The sequence below is a fragment of the Sorex fumeus genome, unplaced genomic scaffold (genome assembly GCF_029834395.1).
Source record: "Sorex fumeus unplaced genomic scaffold, SorFum_2.1 ptg000246l, whole genome shotgun sequence".
Lineage (NCBI taxonomy): Eukaryota > Metazoa > Chordata > Mammalia > Eulipotyphla > Soricidae > Sorex > Sorex fumeus.
Window position 1 is genome coordinate 387,306 of NW_026606303.1, and position 16,751 is coordinate 404,056.

Genomic DNA, 16,751 nt, shown 5'->3' on the forward strand with positions numbered 1-16,751 from the left:
CCTGGTGATGCACAGGGTTTACTCCTGGGTCTGCACTCGGGAATCAGTCCTCGCAGAGCTCAGGGGACCATATGGGATGCTGGGAATCCAACCTGGGTCGGCCGCGTGCAAGGCAAACGCCCTACCACTGTGCTATCGCTCTCCAGCCCCCCTTTGGCGCAGTCTTGCTGGGCCCTTTTCCCTGGCAGTTCTCAGCCCATAGAAAAAAGTGTGCGTGTTGCTTGCCTTAGCTTCTGTGTGTAACCCCGGGCCTCTCACACACATACATATGCACACACGCATACACAAGACCAGCCATCACTGCTGAGTCGCCTCCCGGCTAGTCAGTGTCTGGACGGGAAGGTGGTCAGTGACACAGTGCACAGGGACGATTTCTGGCTCCTGAATGTGTTTGGGGGTGGGTGTGATGCCAGGGAGGGCGTGAGGGTCAGCTGCCCGCAGGGCAAGTACCTGACCCCTCTGCCCTCTGGCCCCGAATCTGCAATTGTTTGCTTGTCTGTTTGGGATTGAGTTTTTGCGCAGGAATGACACTTGGTGGGCTCAGGGGGCTGTGCGGGAGGCTGGGAGTCGCACTCGGGGTGGCGAGTGTCAGACTGGCAGCTCTCTGGGCTCCGGAAGCTGCTGTGGTCGCTCCCCTGAGACAGACTCTCTCCTCTGCTCTTCAGAGATTTATCCCTGAGAACGAGTGCGCCTCAGAAGGCCCCACAGTGGGCTCGATGGTCAGGGCCCGGTAGTGGCCGCGGCAGCGTCTGACCACCTGACCATGAGTCTGCTGAGGCCCAGCGGGCTGAAGGCCCCCACCAAGATCCTCAAGCATGGGAGCTGGGCCCTGAAGGCGCCCTCGGCCGGTAAGTGCGCTCAGCCTGGGCCAGGGGAGACTCATTCCCACCCGGGAACCCCCTCCCGAGTCCTCGCCCGGAAAGGGCTCCCTGAGCTGTAGGCACGTTCATGGCTCTGGGGACAGCTCTCACACACGAGTGTCACATTCTGTGACTTTAGTGTCACGGCAACTGGTGTCAGCTGAGGCGACCAACACGCTCCCTCCTAACTGCTAGCCCCCTCGCCCGGGCTTGGGGACAGGCTGAGGGAGGTGGACTCACCTGGACTAAAGGGCCTCATTGCCGGCCGTAGCCACAGGACAGTGGGGAGGGCAACCGGCACCCCATGGGACTCTCCAGCCTCAACCTCACATGAGTGACCCTGAGCGCAGAGCCAGAAATAGGCCCTGCGGACTGGCTGGGGTGCTCCCCCCCTAAAAGGAAAAGAAGATGGGCCAGTGGACACAGCAGAAATAAGACACTGGGTTGGAGCTTTCGCCTGGCTTGGTCCCTAGCATCACGGGGTGTGTCCAAAGATTTCCCCTCAGCTGCCCAAATATGACTGTGGCCTGGGATGCTACAGTAGGTAGGCACGTCCCCTTCACGGCGGGCCCGGCCAGGCTTCGCCAAAAGCAGCCCCCGGCATTGGCTGGGAGAAGCCCCAAGCACTGCTGGGTGTCCCTCCCCGCCCCCACCACACTTCAACTGGACCTGGACAGACTCTTCCTGACCCTTCTGACCCTTCTGACCCTTTCTGCTGTTCCAGCGGCTGCTCCCGTTGAGGAGTCCGTGCCTGGAGAGAAAACACCCAGCGCCCCCTCCTCGGAGACGCAGGAGGAGTTTGTGGACGACTTCCAGGTCGGGGAACGAGTCTGGGTGAAGGGGAACACACCTGGATTCATCCAGTTCCTCGGGGAGACCCAGTTTGCCCCTGGTCAGTGGGCCGGGATCGTCTTGGACGAGCCCATCGGCAAGAACGACGGCTCGGTGGCGGGTGTGCGCTACTTCCAGTGCGAGCCGCTGAAGGGCATCTTCATCCGGCCGTCCAAGCTGAGCAGGAGCTTGCAGGCCGACGATGAGACCAACGGCCTGCAGCCAGCGCCTGCTGCCCGGGTCACACCGCCCCTGTCGGCCTCCCCGGCCCCTGCCGCCGCCCCGAAGGCGCCCCAGCCCTCCACAAAGGAGGCACCGGCCACCCCTCACATCAGCAACCTGACCAGGACGGCCAGCGAGTCCATCTCCAACCTCTCGGAGACTGGCTCCCTCAAGAACGGGGAGCAGGAGCTGAAGCTCGGGGACCGGGTGCTGGTGAGTGCCGAGGGCAGCGGTCCCGGGTGGGTGTCCATTCACCTGTCTGGTCCATCAGGTTTTGCAGACTCGCGGTTTGGGTGGAAGGACGAGCAGCCGGAACGCCTGGTCCTGCAGTTTCCAGCGTGATGGATGCGTGCGGGGATGCTGCCAGTTTTACCAGTTTAGCCAAAACAGGATGGAGGGGTCATGCCGTGGGGAGGCCACGTGCTTTGCACGCCTCTGACCCGGGGTTTAAGTCTTGGTCCCATGTACAGTCTCCCAAGCACATCCCGGAGTGATCCCTGAGCACCAAGCCAGAAGTAATCCCTGAGCAATCTGACTGTGACTCAGAAAACAAACCAACGAACAAATTTGGAAATCGGTTCCATTTCTCTGGTTTCTGATGTTTGTGTTTGGGGCGTCACAGGGCTCACCCCGAGCCGCTCCGGGCCATTCCGTGCCCGGCTGTGCGCAAGCCCTGAGCCGTCTCTCCAAACGTGTGTGGTTTGGTGTTTGGGCCACACCTGGTCGTGCTCAGGGCTTCCTCCTGGTGCTGAACTCAGGGATCACTCCTGGTAGGGCTCAGTGGACCATCTGGGGTGTCGGGGATGGACCCTGAGTAGGCCACGGGTCGGGACCCGTCTCCCGAACATTCTCAAGAGTATGTTTTGCTGTCTTGGTTGCTCGATCTTCAGACACAGCACCTGCTCTTGTGTTTCTCTGAGCAGCTACTGGAAGGTGGGGGCGAGGGGGCACCCCCATGAGATGAGTTTCTGGTGGGGGTCACCAGGTCCCTGCACGTGGCATCCTCAGTCCACCCCAAGCCTGTTCCTCTGCACAGGTCCCCAAAGCAGAGGCGCTTGGCTGTAGACAACTGTTCTCCCCCAGCAGAAGCACTCAATAACACTTTCAGAACCCGTTGGAAGCGGCCGGGAAAAGTCCCCTCGGGGACGTCTGAGGTGGGCGGCTCTGGACAGACTGGGGGCTGGCCCGGAGCCAGTGGCTTCCCGGGGACCACAGGGATGGCCACCGCCAGGCCGGTGTCCGAGCTGTGGAGGCCGGAGAGGAGAGCAGTGAGGTGACCCGCCTGCAGGCGCAGGGTGGCCCTCAGAGAGTCCTGGAGGGTCACGGTCGGGGTTCGGGGATGGCCAAAGAGTAACACGGGGAGGGAATTGGAGCTGGAGGAGATTCACGGTTTAAAGACTGGGGGGCTGGAGCAGTAGTACAGCAGAGAGGGCGTTTGCCTTGCACTCAGCAAACCTGGGTTCCCGGTATCCCATAGGGTCCCCCAAGCATCGCAGGAATGATTCCTGAATGCAGAGCCAGGACTCACCCCTGAGCATCGCCAGGTGTGAGCCAAAGACCCAAAGAAGAAAAAAGACTTTTTTTTTTAACTTGCATTCACAACCGTCCACACCCGGACACAGGGACACCAGTGTCGTTGGAACAAGGGAGCGGGGACACCGCCACTGGCTTTGCGGTGAATAACTCTGATCAGTTATTTATTTATTGGTGGTGGTGCTCAGGGCTGACTCCTGGCCCTGTGCTCAGGGACCACATCCGGGCAGGTGTGTGCAAGGCCAACGCCCTGCCCGCTGTGCTGTTCCATCGCTCCATACCTCAGCTAGAGCACGCCTTTCAAAAAAAAGTTTTTGAGGGTTTTTTGGGGGGACCACAACCAGCATAATGGCTGTTTTCTGAAAGAAGAAGGGGGAATAAAGAAAACCCAAACACTTTCTTTGGTCTTTTTCCTAATTCAAGGAAGGTTTGCTTGGCGCTCCACGGCCTAACGGAGCCGTGGTCAGGAGGCCGTGGCGAGTGGGGGCTGGCCTCGGGGCACTGAGGCGAAGCTCCCCTGCAGGGCTGGCGCCCTCCCGGCTCTCCAAAGGGCCTCCTGCCCTTTGCCCCATTCTTCCCTGCGCACAGGAAGTCCAGGTTCTGCGCCAGCTGGCCCCGATGTTTACGGGACTGACCTCCGAGGAGCCCTTCCAAGGCTCTGACATGGCTGTTCCAGACTTAGGCCTGTGGAAGACGGTCCCCTGCCCCTGGCACTCCCCATCCCTGGCAGTGGACAGGTTGCCCCCATGCTTGTGCTACTTTGGTTCTCTTTGGAGACTCAGGGACCCTCATTGGGGTCACTGGAAATGCCCAGCTCTGACCTCAAGTCCCGTCTGTGCTTGCAAGTAGGCAGGGGTCGCAGAGCGGGACAGTCAGTCGCTCTGGTCAGTCTTATGGTGTCTCAGAGCGGGAGGTCACTCTGTCCGTCCTGTGGCGTCTTAGACTCCAACCGTGAAGAGCTTCTCCGGGCTGATGTGCGGTGGTTCTCCTGACCTTGGGAGATCACTTCCCTTCTCTCCAGCTGAGCTCTGACAGAATGTTCTGGAGACAGGCTTGCAGCAGTTTTGGGCAGATGATATTTCCAGGATATGACGCCAGGGTCTTGAGAGAATTGACTGGCTTCCAGTTGTCCTGTTAGAGGAGGCTGTTTCCGGGTCGGGGACGGCATGTTTTGTGCCAAATTCTTCGCCGATGACCAGCTGTGAGACAGGAACTTTGCAGCCTCTTCTCAGCCCAGGGCCGCCACCCCAGCCACCTGTCTCTTGCTCTTTTATTCCTTGTCACACTCACAGTGCCCAGGGCCCACGCCAGGAGGCTGTGCCAGGGCCTTTGCAGATGGCACTTCAGGACTCGCAGAGACAGTCCTGGGTGACGCTGCTACCCCTCGTGCTGCGAGTGACCCCCGAGCACGTGAACCCAGTCCTGCCCCAGACCCGAAAAAAGAAAACCGCGCTCTCGGGCATTATTTGTTGAGATATCTCTCTCTCTCTCTTTCTCTCTCTCTCTCTCTCTCTCTCTCTCTCTCCTTTCTGTTTTGACTTTTTGGTTTTGGGGTCACTCAGGCTTTGCACTCAGGAATCAGTCTTGGCGGGCTAGGGGGACCATCTTGGGTGCTGAGGATTGAACCCAGGGTGGCCGCACACAAAGCAAGTGCCCTTCCCCCAGTGCTCCAGCTCTATTTGTCAGCATTCCCGTCAGTGTCCAACGCTGTGATTCTGTTTTGCTCTGCGTCCCAGGGGCCAAGCGTGAAGCCAAGGCATAGTGAAGGAGAACTGGAAAATGGAAGTCCGCTAAGATATGAGAACAGTCATTTTTCTTTAGCTGGTTTCTGGCTTAATTGTTCTCCAGCGTTGGGGTTGCCACGGCTCCGCTCCCACACCTGCGGGGCAGCGACCCCCTCGCCACACCAGGTGGCTGGCCTGGGTCAGAGATTCCTGGGAGTATGGTCAGCCAGGCCACCGGTGTCAGCGAGTGGGTGTGAACGCCGCTGCCTTGCATGGACACTGAGCAGCAGCATCTGCTCACCCTGTAGGGGTTGCGGGGGGAAGTGGCACCTTGACCTTTGGGGTTTCTTCCGGAAATCCCTACTCTGAAGCCAGAATGTTCCTTTGCGGGGGTGGGGGCACTGTGCACAGTCCAGGGTGCCTGACCCGCGTCCCTCCGGCAGGTGGGAGGCGTGGAGGCCGGTGTGGTGCGCTTCCTCGGGGAGATGGACTTCGCCAAGGGGGATTGGTGCGGCGTGGAGCTGGACAAGCCGCTGGGCAAGAACGATGGCGCCGTGGCCGGAACGAGGTGGGTCCTCCTGCCCCCCCCCCACACAGCCTGGGGCAATGCACGGTGCCCGGGAGGCGCTGAGGGGACTGCAGGCCACTTCACTTGCTTCTTAGGCGGGGCCACTTCCGGTGTCACTCGGGGACCCTGCAGGGATGTGGGGACAGCCTGGGGCTCCCACATGCAGCTGTGCTCGGCCCGCAGGAACCCCCTGGGCCTGCTGTCGCCCTTCAGATTCTGGGGAGGCTGCTTGGAATCGCCCTTGGTTTGCGCGGTGCGGGTGTTAGGCGTGCGAGGGAGTGTGTGTGTGAACGTATGAATGTGTGTGCTTCGGAGTGTGGATATGTATGTATGAGGGTGTGTGTATGTGAGCGTGTGAGTGTGGGGCTGTGAGAGTGTTGGTGAGGGCATGAGCATGTGAGTGTTGGTGGGGGTGTGAGCATGTTTGTGAGGGAATGAGAGCGTGTCATTGTTGGTTTGAGAGCGTGCAAGTGTTGGTTGGGGTGTGCGTGTGTGTGACTGTGGGGCTGTGGGAGTGTGGGAGTGTTGTTTGGGGTGTGAGTGTGAGTGTATTTTTGTTGGGGTGTGAGTGTGGGGCTGAGGAAATGTGGGAGTATTTGTTGGGGTGTGGATATGTTTGTATGAGGGGTGTGTATATGAGTGTGTGACTGTGGGAGTGTGAGTGTGAGTGTGTTTTTTAGGGGGTGTGTTTGTGAGTGTGGGACATTGGGAGTGTGGGAGTGTTGGTTGGGGTGTGAGTGTGTGTGAGTGTGGGACTGTGGAAATGTGGGAGTGTTTGTTGTGGTGTGTGTGTTTGTTGGGGTGGTAGTGTGAGAGTTTGGGAGTGTTGGTTGGGGTGTGAGAGTGTTTGCTTCTTGGGGTGAGTGTGGGAGTGTTTGTTGGGGAGTGAGTGTGAGTGACTGGGGCTGTGGACATGTGGGAGTGTTTTTTGGGGTGTGAGTGTGTGTTTGTTTGGTGTGGGAGTGTGAGAGTTTGGGAGTGTTGGTTGGGGGCTGAGTGTGTAGTTGTTGGGGTGTGAGTGTGTGAGTGTTGGTTGGGGTGTAAGTGTGAGTGTGTGTTGGTTGGCGTGTGAGTTTTTGGGAGTTTTGGTTGGGGGTGTGAGTGTGTGTGTTTGTTGGGTGAGAGTGTGTGTGAGTGTGGGGCTGTGGGAGGGTATGATGTTTGTTGGGGACTGAGTATGTGTGAGTGTGGGGCTGTAGAAATGTGGGAGTGTTTGTTGTGGTGTGTGTGTTTGTTGGAGTGGGAGTGTGAGAGTGTGGGAATGTTGGTTGGGTTGTGAGTGTGTGTGTTTCTTGGGGTGAGTGTGGGAGTGTTTGTTGGGATGTGAGTGTGTGTTTGTTGGGGTGTGAGTGTGTGTTTGTTGGGGTTTGAGTGTGTGGGAGTGTTGGTTGGAGTATGAGTGTGAGTTTGTGTTGGTTGGGGTGTGAGTGTGTGTTTGTTGGGTGAGAGTGTGTGTGGGGGGCTGTGTGAGGGTATGATGTTTGTTGGGGAGTGAGTGTGTGTGAGTGTGGTGCTGTGGAAATGTGGGAGTGTTGGTTGGGGTGTGAGTGTGTTTGTTGGGGTGAGTGGGAGTGTGAGAGTGTGGGACTGTTGGTTGGGGTGTGAGAGTGTGGGAGTGTTTGTTGGGGTGTGAGTGTGTGGGAGTGTGGGGCTGTGGGAGCGTGTTAGTCTGTGGGCGTGTGAGACTGTGGGACTCAGTGGACGCCTCGGTCGGCGCCTGTCTCTCTTGCCAAAGGGGTCTTTTGTCCCCCCCTCCTCGTTGTCGCAGGTACTTCCAGTGTCAGCCCAAGTACGGCTTGTTTGCTCCCATTCACAAAGTCACCAAGATCGGCTTCCCCTCCACGACGCCGGCCAAGGCCAAGGCGGCCCCCGCAAGGCGTGTGATGGCCACCACCCCCGCCAGCCTGAAGCGCCGCCCGTCGGCCTCCTCGCTCAGCTCCGTGAGCTCCGTGGCCTCATCCGTGAGCAGCAGGCTCAGCCGCGTGGGACTAGTAAGCAGCCCCCCACCCCGACTGTGCGATGCTCAGGCCCCCCACAGACTCCCAGGCCCCAGGGGCGAGAGGCGGAACAGGACCGGGTGGGCTGGGCAGCTCCTGGGGGCAGGCGAGTGGCTTCCCAGCCACCACCGGTGACAGGAGCAGGGATGGGCCTTTCCTCGGGTGCTCAGGGCTCAGGCCGCCTTAGGGATGAAGTGGGGGAGCTGAAGGGGGCGTCGGAGGGTCAGAGCGGGACCCAGGGACTCTGGGGAACGCTTGGCGCTTGGCGTTGCTTGTTTGCTCTCTCCGTCCCTCCCTGCTCCCTCCTGTCCCTCTGCACCCCTGTCGACATGCAGAGGGGCCTCGACTTCTATCCATTGCGGGGCCGCAAGTCAAAGCTGGGGCCTCGTGGCTTCTCCCCTCACGTCTCTCTGAGTCCTAAACACTAAAGTGTGTCCGAATATGCAAGGGTGTCCTGAGATATTGTCCACAGGGAAACGGGCCCACGATGGAGATGTGTGCCAGGGGGCTGGCTTTGCTGGGGGCTGCGCTTCCTGCCGCCCCCTCTGCTCCGTGCATTGACCCTCGATGCGGAAGAGGAGGGAGTGAGTGTGTGTGCAACGGAAGATACAAAACAGACGACACGGGAACGGGAGCCAGGAGGCCGCGCGCCGTGGGCACAGGCCTGGGGCCACCACCACCAGGTTTCCCTGCCCTGCCTCCATCCTCACGTCCGACTCCTCCTTCCCCTCGACTCGCCATTCAGGAGGGGAGCAGACTCAGAAGCCCCTCTCCTTTCCTCGCGAGCCAGCCCATTTGTGGAATTCGGTTTTGTTTTTCTGCTTGACTGTGGGCCACACCCTGCAGTGGTTCAAGGGGCCGTTTGCAGTGCGGGGGTTGAGCCGGGGCCTCCCACCTCCGAGCAAGAGCCCCACGCCTGAGCCGTATCTCCAGCCTCCCCCCGCTGTCTTGTTTTGTTCTGTTCTGGGGTCACACCTGGCAGAGCCCAGGGCTTTCTCTCGCTTCTGTGCTCGGGATTATTCCTGGCGGCCTCCGGGATTGAGCCTGGGCAGCGCTGGGGCTTCGCTTTCCAGCCCTTTGGCCCCTGCCTTGCATATCTTTACGCAGGGCGGAGCTCACTCCTACACTGCACATCACCGTTAGCACATATGACAGGAATATAGAATGAGTCTGTGTGGCTTCATGGAAGTTTTCCTCGACAATGTAATTCCATACGTGCACACACAAGCGTTCACACACACACAGCGACTCATACATGTACACGTAGTGCATACCGTATATACACAGGCTGATGGGTGTATACACACAGGCACGTACTGCATAGACACAACGCGCGCACGCACACAGGTGTGTGTAGACATGCCCAGAGGAACGTACGTGCATGCATACATACATGCACACAGGTCCGGGCGTGCCCTGTGGGAGCCAACCGGTTCGCTTGTTGGCTGAGTTGCTCTCTGAGGTACCAGGCTCCCACAGAGGGTCTGGCCTTGCTGGCATGGAGCCTGGGGCCTCACACACCACGCGCAGGGCAGAGGCTTTGGCATCAACATCCTGAGTTCAGCTTGTGGCCCCGACCTTGCCCAGCCCCTCAGCACCGCCTCCCCCCATACCAGGGGTGCTGCTTTCTCCCTGCTCCGGCGCCTGAACTCGCAGTCTCGTTCGTCTCCACGGTTGGCTGAAAGAAGCCGTTCGCTCCCGGGCTGGTTTCCTCAGGGAGCTGTCTCGGGCCCAGGAAGCGCGTGCGTCCGGCCTGCCCCACTGCTCAGGCCAGGAGGCTCAGGGAACACCGCCGCCCGCCTTTCCTAGTTTTTATTTTTGCTCTTTGGTTTTGGGGCTCACCTGGCAGTGCTCGGAGACTCCAGGCGTGGTGCTTGGAGGCTGCTTCCAGTGGAGGGGGTTTGAGCCCAGGTCTTGGTGGAGACCCCCAAAGCTGTCAAGCTCTTCCCAGCCACCCCTTGAAATCAGAGTTGACTGCAGCACTGCACATGGCTGGGCCCGAGAGCGCGTGTGCTCCTAGAAAATTTATTTATTTATTATTTGGTTTTGGGGCCACACTCAGGGGTACTCAGGGCTTATTCCTGGCTCTCTGCAGGGGTGGGGGGTGTCACTCCTGACGTTGCTGGATCTTGAACCTCTGCAAGCACCTTCCCCCCCCCCTCCGACCCCACAATAGACTCTTTGGCCCTGGGGAGAGCATTTAGTAAGTAAAGTAAGTAAAGGCCCTCCCGTTGATCGTCGATTTGCTCGAGTGGGCCCAGTAATGTCTCCATTGGAAACTTTATTGTTACTGTGTCTGGCATATCGAATACTCTCGGTAGCTTGCCGGGCTTTTAATCTGACCAATATACTTTAAGTGTATTGGGAAGTCACGGCCAGATCCTTACGCAGAGGCAAGGATGAGCCGCTCCCCGGACAGAACCAGGTAGCTCGAGAGCTCCCAGCAGGCAAAGCAGCAGTGGACGGCCTGGGCCCTGCTGGGCCCGTCAGTCAGCAGGCAATTGGCAGCAGCTCAGATGATGCAGGGAAGCGGCAAGAGCAGGGCGATGGGTCAGGCGTGGCCGGGCAGAAGGAGCGGACGTCCTCGGCCACCCCCGCCCCAGCGCCCACCACCGTGTGCCTGAAGAATGAAGACCAGGTCCCGCTGTGTCCCCGCCTGCAGGGGCCGTTGTGCCGCAAGGAAACTGGGTCTGCAGAGCGACCATGAGCGACCACGAGCCCAGGGCAGAACGGACAGGACCCCCGGTCCCCGCGGCCCTCCAGCCCACCCCCTCCCCTCCTTGCTGTCTTTGCCTCTTCTCTCCTTCCCTTTGTGCTTGGTCTTCCCCTGAGCTGCCCTTGCTGTCCTGCTCGCTGGGCGTGAGCCCTCACACATGCTCACCCACCACTTGTTCCTTTTTTTCCTGGATTTTGGGCCACACCCCAGCAATGCTCAGGACTTCCTCCGGGCTCTGCACTCAGGACTCACGCCTGGTGGGCTCGGGACCCTATGAGGTGGGTACCTGGGATCCAGCTGGGGCAGCGGCGTGCAAGGCCAGCGCCTTCCCCACAACTTTACCATTCTAGCCTCTCATCCCCCACTTTCGAAGGCAGATGGCACAGGGGTCTTTTATGGGGTCACACCTAATGACCCTCAGGGGCACGGGGCCATTCCCAGAGACAAGAGTCTCTGGTTAGTGCTATTCAGGCCTGGAGCGGGTGCTGGGGAGAGCGAGGTGAGCTGGAAGGAAGAGGAAGAGAGAAGGGCCAGGCTGCCCTGGGAGACCCAGACGGACGTACAAGGCTGAAGATGCTGGAGCCGGCCTCAAGCTCATGCCAAGGGCTCAGCCTTAAGGAAGCTCAAGCCAGAGTGGGCTGTGGAGGGGGCTGCCTCCGGCTCTCCAGAAGAGTCTCTGGATTCCCACGAAGCCCGTCAGTGGAGCTCAGGTCCTGTCCAAGGATCTTCGGGAAGGTTTCAAGATGCTTCTGCTAAGAGTCGCTGGCCCATATGCACGGATGCAGCGCTGCTCCATCTGCTTTGCTGAGGATAGCCGTGTGCATGCCCGCGTCCGCCACCCCCACCCCCTTCACGTCTCTTTTTCCTTTGCAGTTGCCAGAAACCTCCTTTCGCTATGCCTGCAAGATCTCCAGCACCACCGCCCTCCAAGAGGCACTGAAGGAGAAGCAGCAGCACATTCAGCAGCTGCTGGCCCAGCGGGACCTGGAGAGGGTGGAGGTGGCCAAGGCCACGAGCCACGTGGGGGTGATAGAGCAGGAGCTGGCCCTGGCCGGGACGGGCACGACCAGGTGACGTCTGTGCAGACGACAGTGCCGGGGCCAAGATACGCTTGCGGCAAATACTGGGCGCGACCTTGGTGCAGGCAGTGCAGGGAGAGGCCGTGGGTCCCCGTCTGCCGTCGTTGCGGTGGCATCCGGCGCGTGGTTTGATCACATGCCCCTTATCCTCACCCCTTGGGGGTTCCGGGAGCGCCAAGTTGTCCCCGCTGGTGCTTTCGTGGTGTGGTTCCCTTCCGGCCTTCCAGAAACGCTGCAGCTTATGTGGGAGACGCGTTCAGTGTGCCGCGGTGGCAGGTGGCGGTGCCAGCCCACAGAGGGCTGTCGGGGGCGGGCGAGGACACTCACGCGCAGTTGCCTCCTCCACAGCACGTCCTGGGGCTAGGGGCCAAGATGGACAAGCAGCGGGCCATGCTGGAAGCGAGCGACCGGGAGAAGGTGGAGCTGCTGAACCAGCTGGAGGAGGAGAAGAGGTGAGGCCGTGCCCCAAGCTGGGTAACTGCCTCGGGCGGGGCGCGCCGGCCTTCCAGGGCTGTGAGAACCAGAAACCACCGGGTGCCCACTCCTGAGCGTGGCCTCATGGGGAGGAATGGGGGGAGCTCACTGGAGCCCAGGCACCCCCGGCCCTCACTGCTGTGTCCACGTGGCCTGGTGTTCCGGAGACATGTGCTGGGTGGCTGGCAACTGTCGTATCCCAGTGGGGCCCTGTGGGAGTCCCTGGGGTTAATCCTGGGCGGGAGGAAACCCGCAGCACCCATGGGGCACGGCAGCAGACAGGCAGGGCGCAGGCCAGGCTGCAGACAGACGGACACGGGGTGCCGGCCAAGACGGTCTTCTCAGATGGGCTCCCGGCAGTGTGGTGCCCAGGGGCACTGCCAGTACCCGGCTCAGCTCCTCAGCTGCACATGCCGAACACTCCACGTCCCCTGGGAGCCCCTCCTGCCCCCCCAGCCCCGAGTCGTTTGCTGCTTCTCCCCCAGGGGCTCCGTTGTTGTCCCGATGTGGGGACAGGAGCTGGCTGACAGGAACTAGTATTCGCCCCGGGTCAGTCTTTAATGACCTCTGTTAGCTGCGAGGCAGAAAAGGCTGATATGACACTGCGCCTGTGGCGTTGGCTGGAAAGAGCTTCCTCCTGTAGCCTGCGGGTCCCACCCAGTGCTCGCAGCCGAGGGGACTCACCGACTTTCTTTTTTTTCTTTTTGGGTCAACCCAGCGATGCTCTGGGGTTACTCCTGCCTTGGCACTCAGGAATTACTCCTGGCATTGCCCAAGGGACCATAATGGGATGCTGGGAATTGAACCCGGGTCGGCCACGTGCAAGACAAACGCCCTGCCCGCTGTACTCTCTCTCTGGCCCTCGCTGACTCTCTCAGCCCTCCTGAGTGTGGAGCCGGGGGCTGGGTCGGGCGCGCATCTACAGGGTGGTGGCCCTCATGGGGGGCAGCAGTGACGCCCCTCACAACTCTCCCTCTCCCCCACAGGAAAGTGGAGGACCTCCAGTTCCGAGTCGAAGAGGAGTCCATCACCAAAGGCGACCTGGAGGTAAAGCCCGGGCAGGTCCCAGAGGCTTGCAGGGTGCAGGCAAGGATGCGGGGTGGCCTGGCCGACCCCGCCGGGACCACTTCTGCTGGAGACTCCGAATCAGACAGGGATACCTGGGGTCATGCACCTGGCAGGGCCCGGCTGAGGCACCTCTGCTCCTTGGGGCTGGAGGCTGCTGTTGATGAGCGTTTTTCTCTCGTTCTGACAGTTGGGTCTACGAGTTTGCCTCAGCTTTGATTTTCAGTCGAGCAGCACAAATCAAATCCTTTAGAACCCCAGTTTTTTTAAGGCATTCCTTAAAACAAGAAGGAAACAGTCAGTTTGCAAAAGAATAATTTCTGTTTCTGCTTCTTTTCCTTCCTGTTTTAAGTTCATGGAAATTTTGTTTTCCCACCAGAAGGAGGTGAAGGCCCTGCAGGCGGCCTCCGAGAAGCTCGCCAAGGAGAACGAGGGGCTGAGAACCAAGCTGGACCATGCCAACAAGGAGAAGGCGGACGTGATCGCCCTGTGGAAGTCCAAGCTGGAGACGGCCATCGCCCCGCACCAACAGGCCATGGGCGAGCCGAAGGCGTCCGTGAGCCGGGGCGTGGGCGCCAAGGCGGCCGAGCTGGCCGAGCTCAAGATGCAGATGGAGAGGCTGCAGTTCGAGTCCCAGCAGGAGGTAGAGAGCCTGAAGGCCCAGCTGGCGGCTGAGCGTGCAGCGCACGCCTTTGAGCTGCAGACGCTCAGGTCGCGGCTGGTCAGGATGGCCCAGGAGCAGAAGAACAGCCTGGAGGCCGCGCGGGCCAAGCTCCACCAGACCGAGAACCAGCACCTGGTGGAGATGGAGGACGCCCTGAACAAGCTGCAGGAGGCGGAGACGAAGGTAAAGCACCTGGAGGGGTTGCGGGCCATGTGTAGTCAGCAAGCCCAGGCCCTGGCCAACACCACGGCACAGCTGGAGGCCACCCAGCAGAAGCTCTTGCAGTTCGATGGGCTCTGGAAGGCCAGTTCCGAAGGTAAATTGGAAATGGAGAAGCTCAGGCAGCAGCTCCAGGTGGCTGAGTGGCAGATTCAGGAGTTAGAGAATGCAGAGCGGGCCAAGAGCGGCAGGTTGGTACTCGGGCGCCCTCGCCCACTTCCATGCTCGCTCCCTGCATGCTGTGTCTCTGTGTACTTGCCGCCGTGTTCCGGCTTGGTGCTGACAGGTCTCCCAGTCACGTCCCGTGCGGTTCCCTCTGATGGGACTGAGAACGTGTCGGCATGATTTTGGGGCGGTCATTGGTCCCCAGCACCCGGATGCCATGCTAGCCTAGGCCCTGGCTAATCGGGCCCATCTGGGGTCTTTCTGAAACAGAGAACTCTTCACAAGGCCAGTGAGAAAACAAGATAGGAGCCCCCAAAGCAAACCTCGGCCCCCCCGCCTTGGGCCCCCTGCGTACTCGCTGAGTCCGCCCAGACCCTTGGGCTCGAGGCTGGCCGCAGGGGTCTTTCCCTGACCTTGCTGACCACCTGCTTTGCTGTCCTCTCCCCGAGGCGCCTCAGTTTCCAGCTGGTGCTCAATGCCTCTGAACCTCTGAGCTCCCTCAGGGCTGGTGACGTGGCCCATCTTGGTATTTCTCATTGCCGACCCCTCCCTGCCTGCAGCACAAGCCCCAGCCCAGCCCTGCAGAGATTTCATCCCTTTCAGCCTCTAAGGGGTGCTTGGGCCATGTCCGCCTTCCAGCATGGCCTCCTGCTGGCCACGAGCATGGACTCTCACGGTAGCCCTGACCCTGGGGAAGGACAAGACAATGAGATCTGGGCCAAGCCGAGGAAGCTGCAGTTCTCACCAAGGGGCCCCGAGAAATGCCCTTTTCCTCCTATAGGATTGTGGTGGCAGAGACGCGCCCTCCCAGCCGCCCCCCTCCCACCCCCCTGGCGCTGTGCGCTTTGTTGGAGAAACTTCTCTGTTGGCCAAGTTGGAAGGGCTGTGGGATTTGTAGACAGGACTGACAGACATAACAGAAGGACCCAGAGACCCCCGGGAGTTCCTCTCAGGATCAGGACTCCTTAGCTGGCATTCCAGAAACAAATGGAATCAATTCCTAGGACACAGCAGGGGATAGTTGACCCACTTGTTCGCATCAAGATGTAACAAACGTCAAGTTCTGGTGACTGCTGCCTAGTGGATTAGAGGTTCTTCATTTTAAATTTCATATTGAAACCCCTCAAACTTTTAAAGTCACAGACAAGAAACTACAAGAAAGTAAATCTTGGGGGCCAGAGTGATAGTACAGTGGGAAGGGCATTTGCCTTGCACACGGCCTAAGTGAGTTCGATCTCCAGCATCCCATAGGGTCACTGTCATTGTCACTGTCCTCCCGTTGTTCATCGATTAGCTCGAGCGGGCCAAAAAAAAAAAAAAGATAACCTGTTCTTCCCTCCTTCCCCTCCCTTTCCCTTTCTTCCCTATTTCCTCCCTCCCTCCTTCGTATCCTTAGCCTCCCTCCTCCCTTGCTTACTTCCTTCTTCCTCGCCATGCCATGGTCTGGGCTCTGGGGTCCTCCCGCCCAGCAGTAGTGGGTCTTTTCAGCTTGTGGACCGATCTCAGGCTCGCCCAGTGGTGCTGCAGTTCCAACTCGGGCCTGGTGTGTACTCCAGCCCTTTGTGCCGTCTCCCTGCCCCTGGAAAGTCAGTCTTTCTCATAGGCTTTCTTATTTTCTGGTCGCTCCAAATTTAGGTCTAGAAAACGCCTCTGTTTGAGCCGTTTTCAGTAACCACTAGACAGTCATCACCAGAACTGATGGCGCCAAGGCCTTGGCTTCGAGAGCTTCAGGAAATCGCGCTCACCTCATGCCTCTGTTCTTTGGGGTTGTGTTGGGTCATGGGCTTCTCATACGTGTTTTCTGTTTTGTTTTCCCCTTCCTGTTTCTGTTCGTCCCCTTGGTCCATTCACTCCATCCTTGTGACTCTGGTAGGCCGATAGCCTGGCCGAGGAGCTGCAGGGGAAGGAGCTAGCGCTCCGTCGTCTTCAGGAGAACTTGAACGAAGCCGGCCGAGTGAAGGAGGCTTTGGAGAAAGAGCTTCGGACTTTGGTGAGTACCAGGGGAGTCGGACGCTGATCTTCACCTTGCTGAGGGCAAAGCGAAGCCTCCTCAGGCGAGCTCGGCCCTATCGCCTCTGGGGCTCACGAGCGTGTCAGCTGGAAACCCCAGGGGCTGCGCGAGCCCCCATTGGGGCAGCAAAGGTAGGTGCGTTGCTCTGTCCCCTCTGTGCCCTCCGCCTCTGCCTGATCAGTGAGTGGCCAGCGATGCTCCCGGAGTGCCGGGCTCCTTCCTCCCCTCAGCAGTGCCTCAGGCTCCTCTCCCGTGCCCCCTGCCCCCTCGGCTCTGTGTCCCCTGCCAGCCGGGAGCACTGGGGGCTCACAGCAAGGGGAGGGGGTGAGAGACATGCGCTGGGAAGGCTGCTTTTCTGGAACCTTCCAGACACCTTCCTGCACTGGATCAAAGTGTGTTTTCTGGTTTTCTTTTTAGGATTTGTGTGTGTGTGTGTGTGTGTTTGTTTGTGTCTTGGGCTTTTTAGTATTCAGCTGTGCTGAGACCTTCACCTGGTGGCCCTCAGGGGACCACATGGAATGCTGGGTATTGAACCTGGGTTGGGCACATACAAAGCAAAACACCTAAAGTATCTGGTTGTTTTTGTTTTTGTTTTCTTTTTTGGCTTTTTGGGTCACACCTGG

At 59.5% G+C, this 16,751-nt stretch overlaps 1 pseudogene; it reads left to right on the plus strand.

Moving 5' to 3' along the window:
- Positions 1–763: 763 nt before the first annotated feature.
- LOC130018278 (CAP-Gly domain-containing linker protein 1-like) overlaps positions 764–16,751 on the plus strand; it is a 29,164-nt pseudogene continuing 13,176 nt past the window's right edge.